The following is a 14,642-nucleotide window of genomic DNA, read 5'->3' on the forward strand; positions in this document are numbered from 1 at the left end:
CATATGCTTTGAGAAATCGTTGTTCATATATCAAATGCTCTCACGAGGGATTGTATGAGAGCGTGCCTGTAAAACTATCCAATGTTAGACCTGGGAACCCAAATAAGTTTAGGGTTCTCCTTTTGGCAATTTAAAAATAGATGCATGTATGATATGACTTAAGTTATGCATCTGAGGTTTCCACACTAAATGGGTTTTCCTATCTAAAGTATAAGTGTGTGCTATATGTCCAAACATGCCACAAGAATAACATTTTATTCCAGAAAATGAATTTCTCAATCTTTTATAATTACTCTGTCTCTTCCTAGGTTGCAAAAAATTTGGATACAAAATAGGATTAGTAAAATCTTCAAGTGTTGGTGGTTTCCTATTTTTCTCAAAAGCTTGCACTTTCAATTTCAAAAATATGTTCAAATCTTCTAACACATTCTTACTATAATTCAAATAATGCTCTTTATTCTCTAATTCATCCTTAAAATTCTTAAATTCTTTTTCCAATTGAGTATAAGATGATTTTAAAATTTCATTGTTCTTATTCAAGTCATCAAATTCACAAGTAAGCTCATATGGTTATTATCTATCAATGCATGATCATTCCTAAGGATTTCATGACCTCTTTGTAATTCATGCATTTCTAAATTCATATTAGCATGTATTTTTTTTGCTTTCTATATGCATCATGAATTCTTCCAGAAGCTTCTAACAGTTTAGTATAGGTTAAGTCACATACCTCTTCTTGATCTAACTGATCAAGATTATCGGCCATTAAGTACAAATTGGTGGCTTCCTTTTATATTTATGATGAATCCGAAGCCGAGTCTGCCCAAAAAGCTATTTGGAATCTCTTCTTGCCCTTCTTCACATTTGGTTTCTCATCTACCTTCTCCTTGCTAGGAGTGGCTTTTAGGTTTGGACATTTCTATTTTATGTGTCCAAATTTCCTGCAATTATAGCAAATTACATCATTAGAAACCTTAACATTCTTATTAAACTTACCTCTATTCCACTGTTGGCATATCCTCTGCTTTCTTTTAAGAAAACTTATGAATTGCCTAGTCATCAAGGCAATGTCATCCTCATCCTCAAGTTGTGAAATGTCACTCTCTGACTCCACCACTTTAAGTGCAATGTTCTTCTCCTTTCGTTGTTCTCCTATATAAATTTTTTTTGACTCACTCCTTGCTCGTAAGCAATTAGTGATCCAAGAATATTATCAATAAAATAAATATTTAAATATTTAGACTCTGTAATAACAGTATTTTTGTATCATAAGCAGTAGGCAAATAATGAAGAATTTTATTAACCATTTTAGCATTCATTAGTTCTATACCTAATGCATGCCAAGAAGTGACTATCTGAGTGAATCTTGTGTACATGTCAGAAATAGATTCATTGAGTTTCATACGAAACAATTCATAGTCATGTAATAAGACATTTAATCTAGATTATTTTACTTCATTAGTCCCTTTATAAGTAATACAAAGTTTATCGTATATGTCATTTCCACTTTTGCAAGTGAAAATTCATATGTAATCTTCTGACTTAAGTGCAAAAAAAAATTATTTAAACATTTCATATTAAGTTGTATTAAGTCACGTTCTTCTACAGTCCAATTTGCAAAGGGTATTTCAACTCTAATACCATCAACTAATCTAGTTGGATTTGTACACCCTTCTTGTACTAAGATGTACATATGATAATCTAATGACTGTAAAAATGTAGATATGCGTGTTTTCCAAAAATTGAAAGGGATATTATCAAACAAAGAAGGTCTAGTGATCGAGTAACCTTTTGGTATGTTCTGGTTTCCAAAAGTAGTCATGCTCATTTTTCAAAAAATAGTCTAAACTTATGATTTTAAAATAAAGCTTCGATACCCCTTGTTTATTGTTGTTGAATCTTGAATAGGTTGTTAAACCTAAGCTTATGTCCCAAGGCTAACCAAGAGAGGGCGTGAATTGATAATTTAAAATTTTCTCTTAGATTTTAAAATTTGAAATCAATTTATTCAAAAAGCAAATTAATTAAAGTTTTAAAAATAAAACTTTTCAACCATGAAATTAAAAACTTGCAGTAAGTAAGCAGCAGAAATTTAAACGAAACAAAGATTTATAGTGGTTGAATCAAACACGACATGCATCCACTCCCTAAAGACTCTTTCTTCAGGTATTACATAATTACCAAAAGTAACTCTCCTTTTACCTCCACAATAAGACGAAAAAGTCTTTACAAATCTCTCTTCCACTAATCCCTAGTGCGGCAGAGAACCGTCATCATTTCACACCTTCCAAGTGTAGGCAGAGAACATTCATCCTTTCATACCCTCCAAGTATAGGCAGAGTACCTTCGTCCTTTCACACCCTCCAAGTGTAGGCAGAGTACCTTCATTCTTTCACACCCTCCAAGTGTTGGTAGAGTACCTTCGGCTGTTCACACTCTCTAAGTGTCGGTAGAGAATTGGATCTTCTTCAAAGATCTTCTCACGAGCAATCTAGAAAGATAAGAGAAAGAGTGAAAAAACACAAATCACACAAAGATCCTTACCTTTGAGTAACCTTGTGAACCCTTCACACTTCACTAGCAAGAAATCTCTCAAACACTCTCTCACACTTTCTCCTTCAATTGACCTTGAAAAATCACGAAGCAAAAGATAGATTTTTTACGTCAGTTCTTAAAAGCAAAAAATCGTCTAGAAAACTAAAATTTTCAAATCTAAGCGTACACGATCGTACAGTATGATCAGGTTTTGTACATACGAATAATTCAAATACATACGAACCTTCTATCAATTGATACAAAATCATTTCATACTTGCTCATCGTCTTGTATGAACGAAGTTTGTCTGGGACGAATAGTTAGAAAATTTCAAAATTTGTCTGTACGAAACGTTAGGATGAAATGGGCCCTCACGTTTTCATACTCTAGAAGGCATGTACGAACTGGGTTCATATAGTACGATCCATACTTAGAAATATTATTTTTACACGACCTGGAACCCAAGAAGATCATACTCGTGAAAGCATGTATGAACTGGGTTCATACCGTACGATCCATACTTAGAAAAATTATTTTTACGCGATATGGAACCAAAGAATATCCTACTCGGGAAAGCATGTATGAACTGGGATCATACCGTACAATCCATACTTAGAAAAATTATTTTTACGTGACTTGGAACCCGAGATGTTCGTACTCGTGAAAGCCTGTACGAACTAGGATCGTCCTGTATGATCCATACTTAGAAAAAAATTTTCGCGCGAGGACGGACCTGAGGCGTTCGTACTCGTGAAAGCATATACGAATTGGGATTGTCTCGTATGATCCATACTTAGAAAAAAAATTTTGAGCAAGGATAGACCTGAGGCGTTCGTACTTGTGAAAGCATGTACGAACTGGGATCGTCTCGTACAATCCATACTTAAAAAAATTTCATTTTTGTTCATTCGACTGCTCGTTGGGGAAAATCACTGGCTAGATCATCCCGTACGAGTAATATCGTACAGTATGAACATTTAAAAAAATATAAATTTTAAACTCTACCTCGATGTGCTCAGTTACTCAATTACAATAACACTCTCTTAGACTCAATAAAATGGAAAATACATAATTCAATTATAATAAACTATAAATTGATCTTGATTTGAAGTCTTCAACAATCCGGAGTATGATTTTCCTGAAATGTTAGTACACACAAGAGCAAAACAATTCTTTCAAAATATGTTAGGAGAAATAATAATCAAATTAATAATATTTGAAATCATAAAAAAACATACAAGTTGCAAGAATATCAAACATGTAAAACTAAGTAGCAACTATCTCAACAAATAGTACTCACATTAGTAATTCCTTTCAAGCAAGGGAGATAGTTATGCATCGAATGATAACTTGTTAGCCTACATGAGTGAATAAATTAATAAGGAATGCAGCCTTTTCTACATTGCTCTTCAATCCAATAAACACAATAACTCGTCATGTAAATGAACACAATAACTCATCAACCAATAAGTGCAAGAAAATTAGAGATAAATACATGTTATCAGTAGGTAACAGCAGCATTTAGATGAACACACTGGACATGCAATGATTGTAAAGATGCCCTCACAGCCAATGACAATCAACCATCTAACATATATGTAAGCTCTTTGCAAATGGGCACATTAATTTGCTTGTAGACAACAATGCTAGAGACCATTCTACAAGCGACATCATAATAATTGCAATGAATCCAAACACCTGCATTGATAGAAGACTTGTGATGTGCACAACATTTTATCTACGAGTAACAGTAGATGAATTATCATCTACATCACAGTTTGCTCACAATCAATGCTAATTAACTTGTGGGTGAATGTATTCAATCGCAAGTAATAGCCCTGGCAGTCACCCCACAAATGCGTCTAGGAAGACTAAAATGAATACGATAGTATATCCATGGAAGACATGATGAATAAAATAACCTCCTAGTTGCTAACATCAATTTACAAACTAGCACACATATTTGCCTCCAAACAATAATACTCTTTATAAAAAACCAGCAAGTAGTGCTGGAGATATGATGCATCGTGAAGAACAAATATCTAGAGATCAAGCTTCACAATCTAATGTCCTATACATGCATCATTAAATTTTGCAATTGTGGGTTGAAAGGAGATGCTCTTAGTTGCTATGTCTAGGGATGCAAGAAAAGTTTACATGTTCCCTGTGCATATTAGATACTAGAATATCGTTGAGATACTGAAAGCTATCTTGTGCTTTGTCTTATTCATGCTTCGAGGAGATTACCTTGTAGTGAATTGATGTTAAGGAGAGCTAATAATGCATCAATAGATCCTTTGATTTCATCAGATTATGATACCTCATTTATCATAAAACAACCTCATATAATTTGGATGTCCTTTTCTAGTCTAAGTAGTGATTAGATAATTTGTGAATTTGAGCTCTCTAAGGATGAGAAGATAATTTTGGAGAAGTTTGCTAGATTGAGAAGTGTGCTTGTAACTTATCAATGGAAGTAGACCATGACTCTTATCGTTGCTTCTATGAATGCTGATGGAACTTGTATCAGAATAATGAAGTATCTCATGGCTATCCTAAATGGTAGATGAGTTCTAAATGTAGGTTGGATCTGGTATGTCATCATTCCCCCACCATCCGCTTTAAATACAAGGTGGTGCATTTTTAATTTTAAATATTAAAATTTTAAATACCAAATCATATTGCTACTATATGTAAAGAAAAAAACATTAAATGTTAATGTCAAGTCTTATTAAAATTTTGGCTCATTCTTGCTATCCAAAGCATTAAATGCTAATGCTTTATACCATAGAAACATCTAGGAAAAGCTCGTTTATCCAAGGGAAAAAGCAACGCATGACTCTAACTATTGGTCACTTGGTGTCAACCACCTGAACACCTTCTATTACACAAGGGAAAAGAAATGGAGTGATGGACCATGCGGACAATTTCTCTACTGGCCAAAAAACTAGGCGGGAAATTCCAAATGGCAGGTGAGAAAACCAAAGTGGAGTGTTTTGATTAAAAAAAATATATATATTTAAATATATGTATAGTTTTGAAAAACAGGAGTCGAGTTTGAGCTTGACTTTTGAGCTCGACTCGAGTTTGAGCTTGGTATTTGACTCGCGAGTCAACTCGAACACCCCCTAACTCGAGCTCGACTCGACTCATTTACACCTCTATTCCAACTTGAAATAAATTTACTAACTTAAAGTGGATAAAAAGAAATAGTTATAATAGTGAGCTAAAGCGATTATTCTGGGAGAAGCAACACAATGTTCCAATCCCTCAGAGGAGAGAAACTGAAACCCTATCCTCGAGAGTCTATAAAGTCCTGAAGGTGGAAAAGGTGAAGGGGCTGATGAAAAGAAAGTTCTAGCGGCCATTAGTGATCGAGGCCAAGATAATCTCTCCAAAAGGATTTTCCATCTTTGGTAACTTGAAGAAAGATTAGGCCAACTCCACATGAAGCACATCGGGGCGTGACACTTGGACCACGTATTGAAGAATCTGCTGTTGAAATGGCCTATCAAAAGGGAAAACAAGTATGGAGGCCAAGACCTTGTAAGGAGAAAATATTTGAAGAAAGAGTGAGTTCAGGCGTGACATCCGATGTAACCTCCCGGAGATTTTCCCCCATCAGCACAAACTGTTAGAAGTGAGTCTCAAAGAAGGTCCATAATAATAGTCACCTTGATAGTCATCACTTTGGAGAATCCTTCAGGGGATCCTGTCATTCACCAGCCAATTAAGAGAAGAAGTCGACTTCAATTATAGCCCATAGATCGAATAAATCTTCATCCCTAATAATGAAACATAGATCCGGTGATGACGCCACTCAGAGATACGGATAATAGAAAAGGAGGATGAAGAAGATACTATGCAAGTCACGTGGTATACATGGTAGAGCATGATGATGATGATGACAATGTGTAACTACCACCACCCAGACCGATATATTGACGCCTCTATGAAGCTAGGCCCATAACCAGTAGAAGTGGCCACTCCTCCATAGAAGAAGGAGAATAAGAGATTGAAGAAAACCCTTTCATCGCTGAAAATGTTATGCTCATAGACATAAGAAGAATAATGAAGTGACAAATAATGGCTAAAGATAAAAAAAATATCTCAGTTAAATGAGAAAATGACTAAGATGATGACACAGATGATAATACTGATGCAGAGGGCTTCTACCGCAGGCCTTGCACCAGCCCCACCTTTCAATCAAGCTTCGAGTAGTGCTCCTACCAATCCACCAAATCTTTAGGTACCTCAAGTGTGAGGAGTGTGACCTGAGGTCGATAATGAAGCTAATGACATGATTAATCAACCCACTCTATAAAATATGATGAGCACCTCTGAGCCTGTGATAGCTACACAGCTAGAGGACATAATCAGTGAAAAGATTAAAGCCATTATAGTCATTGAGCAGGCAGAGAAGTTAATAGGTAAGGGTCGCCCATACCCAGCAGAATACAACAAGGTGTCATATCCTAAAGGGTGTTCTTTTCCAAAGTTTAATAGTTTCAATTGTACCATCAACCCCAAGCACTACCTGGCATAAATTAAAGCCACATGTAGAAATATGGGAGGCATCAATGCCTTACTTTTTTAGTAATTCGCCAGCATCCTAACATCGACTACTTTCAAATGGTGCATCGAGTTACTGAATGACTCCATAAAGACATTAGCGGAATTAGAGACCCTTTTCATGAAAAGATTCGCTAGTGCAACTAAGAAGATGATTATTGCTTTAATTTTCCTTGGAGAAAAGGAAAAGGGATGAGTTAGTGAAAAAGCATATTATCCACTAGTGTAATCTTAACATGAAGTGTGAACAACAACTGGAAGAGATTCATGCTGTTCAATTATTAATGAGAAACATCGATGACAAGATGCAATCATTCTTATGCATTAATACTATCACAACCTTCTAAGATCTGCTAGATCGAGTGGCGAAGTTCAAAAAATTAAACTTATCAAAATCTGAAAGCCACTTTGATAAATCTAAAAAGGCTAAAATGCTAGATACTCAAAAAGGTGAGGTTCGATCTGCATTCTCTTTTGGGGCCGATAGAGGAAAATATGTGGTGTAAAATGTCGATAAAGGGAAACAATATGTGTATCAAGAAGACAGGGGAAAGCAGCCGATGAACCCTAACCCTCAATCGAAGCTAGTACTCAGTGGAAATGACAAGCCTCAAACTTTTTTTAGTTGTGGAGAATGCCCAAGATGAGCAATGGGAACTAGTGATCAAATGTTCCCATCTCTTAAAGAGAAGATAAATAAAAATTTCTCATTTAACAAGCAAAGTGTCACCAAGCACTTGGAGCAGGTCTAGAACTACTGAAATCCAAGAGGTCTGAAGAATCTAATCATACCGACGACCCAAGTTTTTTCCCAAACCATTGAGTAATTATCCATCCTATCCTAGATTGCTACATCTTCAAGGATTGGCTAGAAAGAAAAAAATACATAAAGGGAGAATTCACATTTTCAAATAATGTGTTAATTCATCCCAGAAAAGAATTAACCTAGGTGGTTACATCCTCTTCCGTACCCCGATCAAATGTAAAACAAAAAAGGAGCCAGCTCAGGATGAGCAATGGGAGACTATAGTCTCCAAGAAGAAGACAAAAATGCTGAAGCAACTCGAAGGAGTCCTGGTACCTAGTGGAAGTCTCCTATTGAGCTAGTGTTAGATCTAAAGTGGGTGCCTATTATAGTTGCATCCATTTCCAAGAAATACCTTAGCTTGGCTAGCTTTTTAAAGTTCAGTAAAGCAAGGTCAAAATCCTCCATAAAAATACCAAACTAAAGAAGCCAAAGGAGAAGAATATAACAACTTAAAAGGCTTTTAACAGTTTGGATGAATATTACCAAACTGTAAGGCAACCCATTAAGCTCACTGACTTCATGTTGGATCTTAAAATTAATAAAGTAGAAGAAGCTGATGAAGATTCACTTCATGTGGAAACATGTCGAGTCATCTCAGTGACATCAAACATATCAACAAAAGGATAATATGATAAGGAAACAACTCTTGAAGTTTTTCTGATTGTGTCATCGATGGACTACAATTCAGAGGAAGATTTGTACTTCCCAAATGAGGATGAATCAAAGCTCGACATACCATCACAGATGGAGCATGCAAAGCTAGGTAGTGATTCTAAATCTACAAACAAATCTTCTAAGGTGGACTCATTTCTTAGTGATCTCAATTACAATGCTAATTTTTCTACAATGAATACATTGGAACAAGCTTGGTAGAATGTGTGTTTTCTAGCTCGTCACCATATTTGATAGGCGGGGCAAGCCAAGTCCTTGGCAAGGATATATAAGGGCACCTAAAAGCATTTAGAAGATAGGAGAATCTGGAATGAGCATCGAAGGATGAACTTGCCATAGCTAAAGAGCAGCACATGTTTGAATTAGATTAGGCCAATGTCTATATGTAGTCAACATTGAAAGTTAAGGATAAGGCTAATGTTAAGTCATTGAGTTGAATGTGAAGCTAAATGAGGTTGTTAGATTTATGGATGGAGGCCAGCTTGACAATGTTTTAGGGGAGTTTTATCACTGAGGAATCAAATTTCACCTATGTAAGCTCATGACTATAGGCAAGATCTCACCTCACTAAAGGGACCTTTGTTGTTCTAAGATTATTTTAGTTACATGGATAAGAGCAATGGCACATGTGTGACTGATAATGAGTCACACTCACCCATCATGCAAAAGCCATTCATCATTTCTCTGTCCTTTTTTTTTTTCGCAGTTCGCCAAATGTAATAATAACTTTTTAATTATAATGAACAGATTTTTTGTAGTATTTTCACATTGACTTCATTTGAGTCTTATAAATTTTTTCAAGTCTTGGAATCCCATCACAATGTTCTTGCTTCAATCCCATGTCTTATGCATTTCAAACACTTACGCTTTCTCTAACTTTGGTTGATTCATCAGAAGAAGAGGATTTATGCTGGGTGAGTGTTGAGTTCTTGACTCATAATTGCTCACTAGATAATTTTCTTTTATATATTTTTTTGTTATGATGCCTCAATGGATACTGTAAGTATTCATTTTTGGAATGAAAATTTGAATAAGAAAGCTTATGTTTTACCAAAATTTCTTATTTTTACTGGTTGTTTCTCCTCTTTAATCATGTGGCTTAATGAAGTGTAGAAGGGCACTCGCCTAACATGTTTGTGGACAATGCAATTTTGATAAATTTGTTCCTCATCCTAGTAGCTTGGTATGTTGAATTTCCTATTAGTAGCTTGCCTAAATGGCGACTTCTTCTTTGTGGCGAGTCTGTACGATATGAGACCTATGTAAGGGAAAGTGATTACTTATTGAATATTCTATTCTTGCTATTTTCATGCTCAACATTTTGTCTATCACACTTCTTCTTTCTATTTTTCAGGGGGATGAGTTAAGTTAGTAAACATTTTCGAATCAAAATGCGACTCACCCTATTTACTTGGCTAAGAATAAGGAGTTTGCCTCATTTGAGCAATGGCTTTGTTTCACTTGGGGGCTTTGGCTAGCCTGCAAGTCTCTATGTCTAGGGGCCTTGGCTCTTCTATAAGTCGTAATTCGGCTCTCTAGCTTAGTCCCTTTGTGGAATTGGTTAGTTTCCATTGATTTCAACTTCGTGGAACCACATATTTAGGGTTTGGTGCATTTCTTCCCTTAAATTTTACTAAGAATTCACCTGATGGATCAAAAGTGACTCGAATACTCAACCTCAGTGCCTTGAGTATTTGGGTGACTTTTCATGCATCAGAGATTCCTTCCTATGAAATGTTTAGGAGTACAATTTCCCATTGTACTTAAAAAAAAAAATCGTTAGTGAAGGACCGCTTATGCAAAAATTGGAAGAGCAAGAGAGAGAGAGAGAGAGAGAGAGAGTACGAGGTAGAACATTCATTATTTTTTCCTAGAATGGTACAAGTGAAGGTATAAGTAACTTCCATTCTATAGATAGAAGATTTTGAGGTCATTAGCATTCTATATTCTTGACAGCTCCTTCCCATTATTGTGTTTGCAGCTAGTAGGTCCCTAAGCTAGCTTGTACCTTGATGATGTATGGACCCACCCAAGTGCTTTCTAATTTGTCAAGCACAGAATGCCGAGCAGTTGTGCCTGCATTTCTGAGGTTGAGGTTATCAGGTCGAAAAGCCTTCTCTTTGGCATGAGAGTTATAATACTTGATCTTTCTTTCTATTTCTTCTTGCCTCAATGTAGCCTTAGCTCTAAGATCTTCTAGTAAGTTAGTTATCATCTCCACTACTGCAAGCGGCAATCATTCGCTGCTTTTTATGCTTAGTTTAATTGGTGCAGCAACCTTGGTACCTTGGGAGAGTGAGTAGGGGGTATCTTCCTAGTCACTAAATAAGGGGTTATCCCCATGGCCTAGAGTACTTTGGGTAGCATGTCAACCTGCTTACCTTTAGTGCCTTCTACTTTCTTCTTAAGGAGGTTAAGGATGGTAGAATAGTCAATCATTACTAATACAAATTTTCTTTATCCTGTGGATGGGGGAAAGGGTCCCAACAAGTTCTTTCCCCAAACTACAAATGACCAAGGGTTACTAATAGTTTGTATTGCCTCCTTTTCTTGCTTCCACACCCACTTTAGATTGAGTAAAGTCATAGATCTTTTAAATTACTCACTGCCCTGGAGTCCCTTTTATCAAAATGGCTCTCACACTCACCTAAGTGGATTTCCCTTAGTATTGCCTCCTTTTCTTGCTCCCACACCCACTTTAGATTGAGTAAAGTCATAGATCTTTTAAATTACTCACCGCCCTGGAGTAAATATTTTTGCTTGAATTTTTAACCGTCATGGGTTGTTGACCTCTGCAACGACGATTCTTAAGTACTTGACATAGCGGTCCACGCAACTTTTTTGGCTGCTCTCTTTGATCTGCATGTTTTTTTCTTCCTTTATAGTTAGTTTGGGATTATGAAGGATGATCACCTGTTGGGATTCACTTGTTTGGACAGGAGATCAACAAGTTAATTATGGTCCCTCATGATTTAAGAAATTTGGAAATATTAAAGCTTGCATATCTCAGTTATGACCTTGAATAGGTGCTTCAGTAATAGTCTATCTCTTACTCTGTACTCATCATTGATATGGCTGACCATCATGAATGAGTTGAATTATACTTCCAATTGGGTTGGTCCAAGTCCAAAGGCAAAGCATAGGCCAGTGATTAAAGCTTCGTACTCAACCTGATTATTGGTGACTTTGAAATCCATGTTTGCATCCTATGAGATGGTGATTCCTATTGGTCTCTTTAATACTATTATCGTGCCAACTCTTTATTTTCCTAATGGGCTCTCAGCATAGAGTGTCTAGTGCGGCTACGAGATCTCTTCCTCTAGTTTTGCATGGGATTGTTGAAGTTGATAAGGAAGTATATGAGTGACTAGGCTTTGATGGTTGTCTTTGGAGAATAGAAGATTTGGAATTCACTGAGATCCATTGCCAATTTGAGCAAACAGTTGGAATAATCTAGTTTCATGAGCATGGCCTTAAGAGAGTGGTCAGTTGCCACTTGGATATGATGGGCCTAAGAAATAGGGTCGTACTCTTCCTACGGAGCATACCCATGATCATAAAAGCATCTCCATAATAGGGTATCACAATTATATGCCTCTAAGCATTTTTCTCACAAAATACACTAGCCATTATTATTTCTTCTTCTTCCTTGATGCACACAAAACTAATTATATCATCGTTGACCCTAATATATAGCAAAAACGTCTCACCTCATCGTAGGCTCTAAAGAAGAGGTTGAGAGGTAAGGAGGAGCTTCAATTGTTGGAGTAATATATCATTATCCTCACCCAAGGAAAACTTCTTCACACTTTGTAGCACTCTGAGGAATGGAGAGCATCATTCATCAAGTTTAGAATCGAAATAATTTAGCCTAAAGATCCTGTCGATGAGTCGCTACTACACCTTTTTGGATGTCGGATAGATTCATTTTAAGGATGGACCTCACTTTATTAGAGTTTACCTTCATGCCTTCTGGTGCAAGGAGGAAGCCTAGAAATTTTCCTGAAACTACACCAAAAGTAAATTTTAGCGACTTCTATCACATGTTGTACCTTTTTCAAGGTAGTAAAGGTTTCATTCAAGTCCTTGATATATTGGCTGGGTGACTTGTATTTCACTTGAGATCATCTACGTAGACTGCAATATCTTCTTCTTTTAGTTTTTATAGACCTTATCCATCATCCTCTATTATGTTGTCCATATGTTTTTTAATCCAAATAGCATGAATTTGTAGTAGTCAAGCCCTGAGTTGTAATGAATGCTATCTTTTCACTGTTGCCCAAATGCATTTTGACTTGATGATAACTAAAGAAAGTGCCCAAAAAACTTATCATTAAGTAAGGCTCTATCGAGTCGACTAGAGTGTCAATTCTGGGAAAAGGTCAACCATTTTTGGGGCATGCTGAATTCAGGTTAGTGAATTACACACACATCCTCTGCTTACATGTTGCTTTGTTCACCATAATAACATTGGAGATCCAGTTTGAATACTTAACCTCTCTTATGAAGTTGGCTGCCACATGCTTCCTACTTCTTCTTTGACGGGCTCAACGGGCAAGGTAGTTATTTTCTTTATCCTCTATTTAAATATGCAATAGTATCTTCGCTCGTTAAGTTGGTGGAAGTGGCAGGAAGTATCTTCACAGTGGTATATGTGAATATGTTTAGGTCATCCCAGAGTGCATGAATGATCTCACACTAGTATTCATTACTAAAAGAAGCGCTGATTTTAAGGGTTCTTCTCTGTTTACCTTTCACGACGAGCACTTCTTCAATCGTCTCAGAGGTCTCAAGTCTGGGCTCACTTCCTCCATGGTAATTGCCACTTTGTTGGCCACTCTCAAGTAGAAGGTATGCGATTTGTGTTGGGAACTTTATGTAATATGGTATGCAGATACCATAGCCCTAAAGGTATTTAGCAAAGGACTACCAAATATAGAATTATATATTGCAGAGTTGTTAACTATGATGAAATTCGTCATCACAGTGTACTAGTGCTCGCCCTCACCCTAGGTAACTAGTAGGAGAGTACTCCTTTCGTGATGCATTACTCATCGGAGAAACCATAAAGAGGTCCTACAGTGGGGGTGAGGGCGATGTTTATGAAACTCCTTATATCTATTATAATGTTATTGACCTAATAGTTAGCAATGATGTAGTGACAACCACTAAATCTTTATGGGGGCTCACTCTAGCTAGTTTGTCTTCTTAATTGAAGGTTATTTGGGTGATGCCTGTTTCAAAATGGCTCAACAGGTGGATGTCTAGTTCACCTCTACTCCTCATAGCCTCTTAGGATTTGTGATCGAGTATGCACATTCTCCGTCCATGATGGCAAGGATTACACCAGCTATTTGTACTGCACGGGTAGGTACTAGCTTATTTATACTACCTTCTATAGGGTCTTTCCATGGTCATCAGATTGAGTCGGCAAGCATAAATACCTTTAATTTATCGGCCTTAATCAACTATTCCACTAGGGCACGGAGATGGAGACATGGGGAGATGGCGACACTCCTCTGTGTTATGGCCATGACCTTTATGGAAGGTATAGTATCTATAGATTTTGTAGGTGTTGTCTATGGATTTCATTAATGATAGGAACCTAAAAAACTCCTTATTCTGGATGACCTTCATGAGATCATCCATCAACACACTCAATGGAGTGTATTTGGGGTAAGGTTGATGGTTAACCATCTCATGATTAGGTCGAGTGGGTTAAGGAGTCGATGTTGGTGGCCTTGTTATCCTCAAGGGTTATTATTGTGAAGGTGTCTTCTACTAATTAGGGTGTCGACAATTATGTAGCAAGTTCTATCACTTGTCCCTCTTATCCCTGAGATAGGTTCTTTTTTTTTTCTCTCTTCCTTGATGGGGCTTCTTCTTGTGGCGACCTCATGATAGTGCATAGTTGTGGAAGATTTGATTACTTGATTTATATTCTTTAGCATTCTATTGGCTAGCTCCAAAAGTTTGATAAGAGTCCTTAGATGTTGCAGGCCAAGTGAGTATTTGAAAGGACCTTACCTTAGTCCTTATCTCAAAACAACCTGGT

Source organism: Dendrobium catenatum, unplaced genomic scaffold (assembly GCF_001605985.2).
Source record: "Dendrobium catenatum unplaced genomic scaffold, ASM160598v2 fragScaff_scaffold_621, whole genome shotgun sequence".
Taxonomy (NCBI): Eukaryota; Viridiplantae; Streptophyta; class Magnoliopsida; order Asparagales; family Orchidaceae; genus Dendrobium; species Dendrobium catenatum.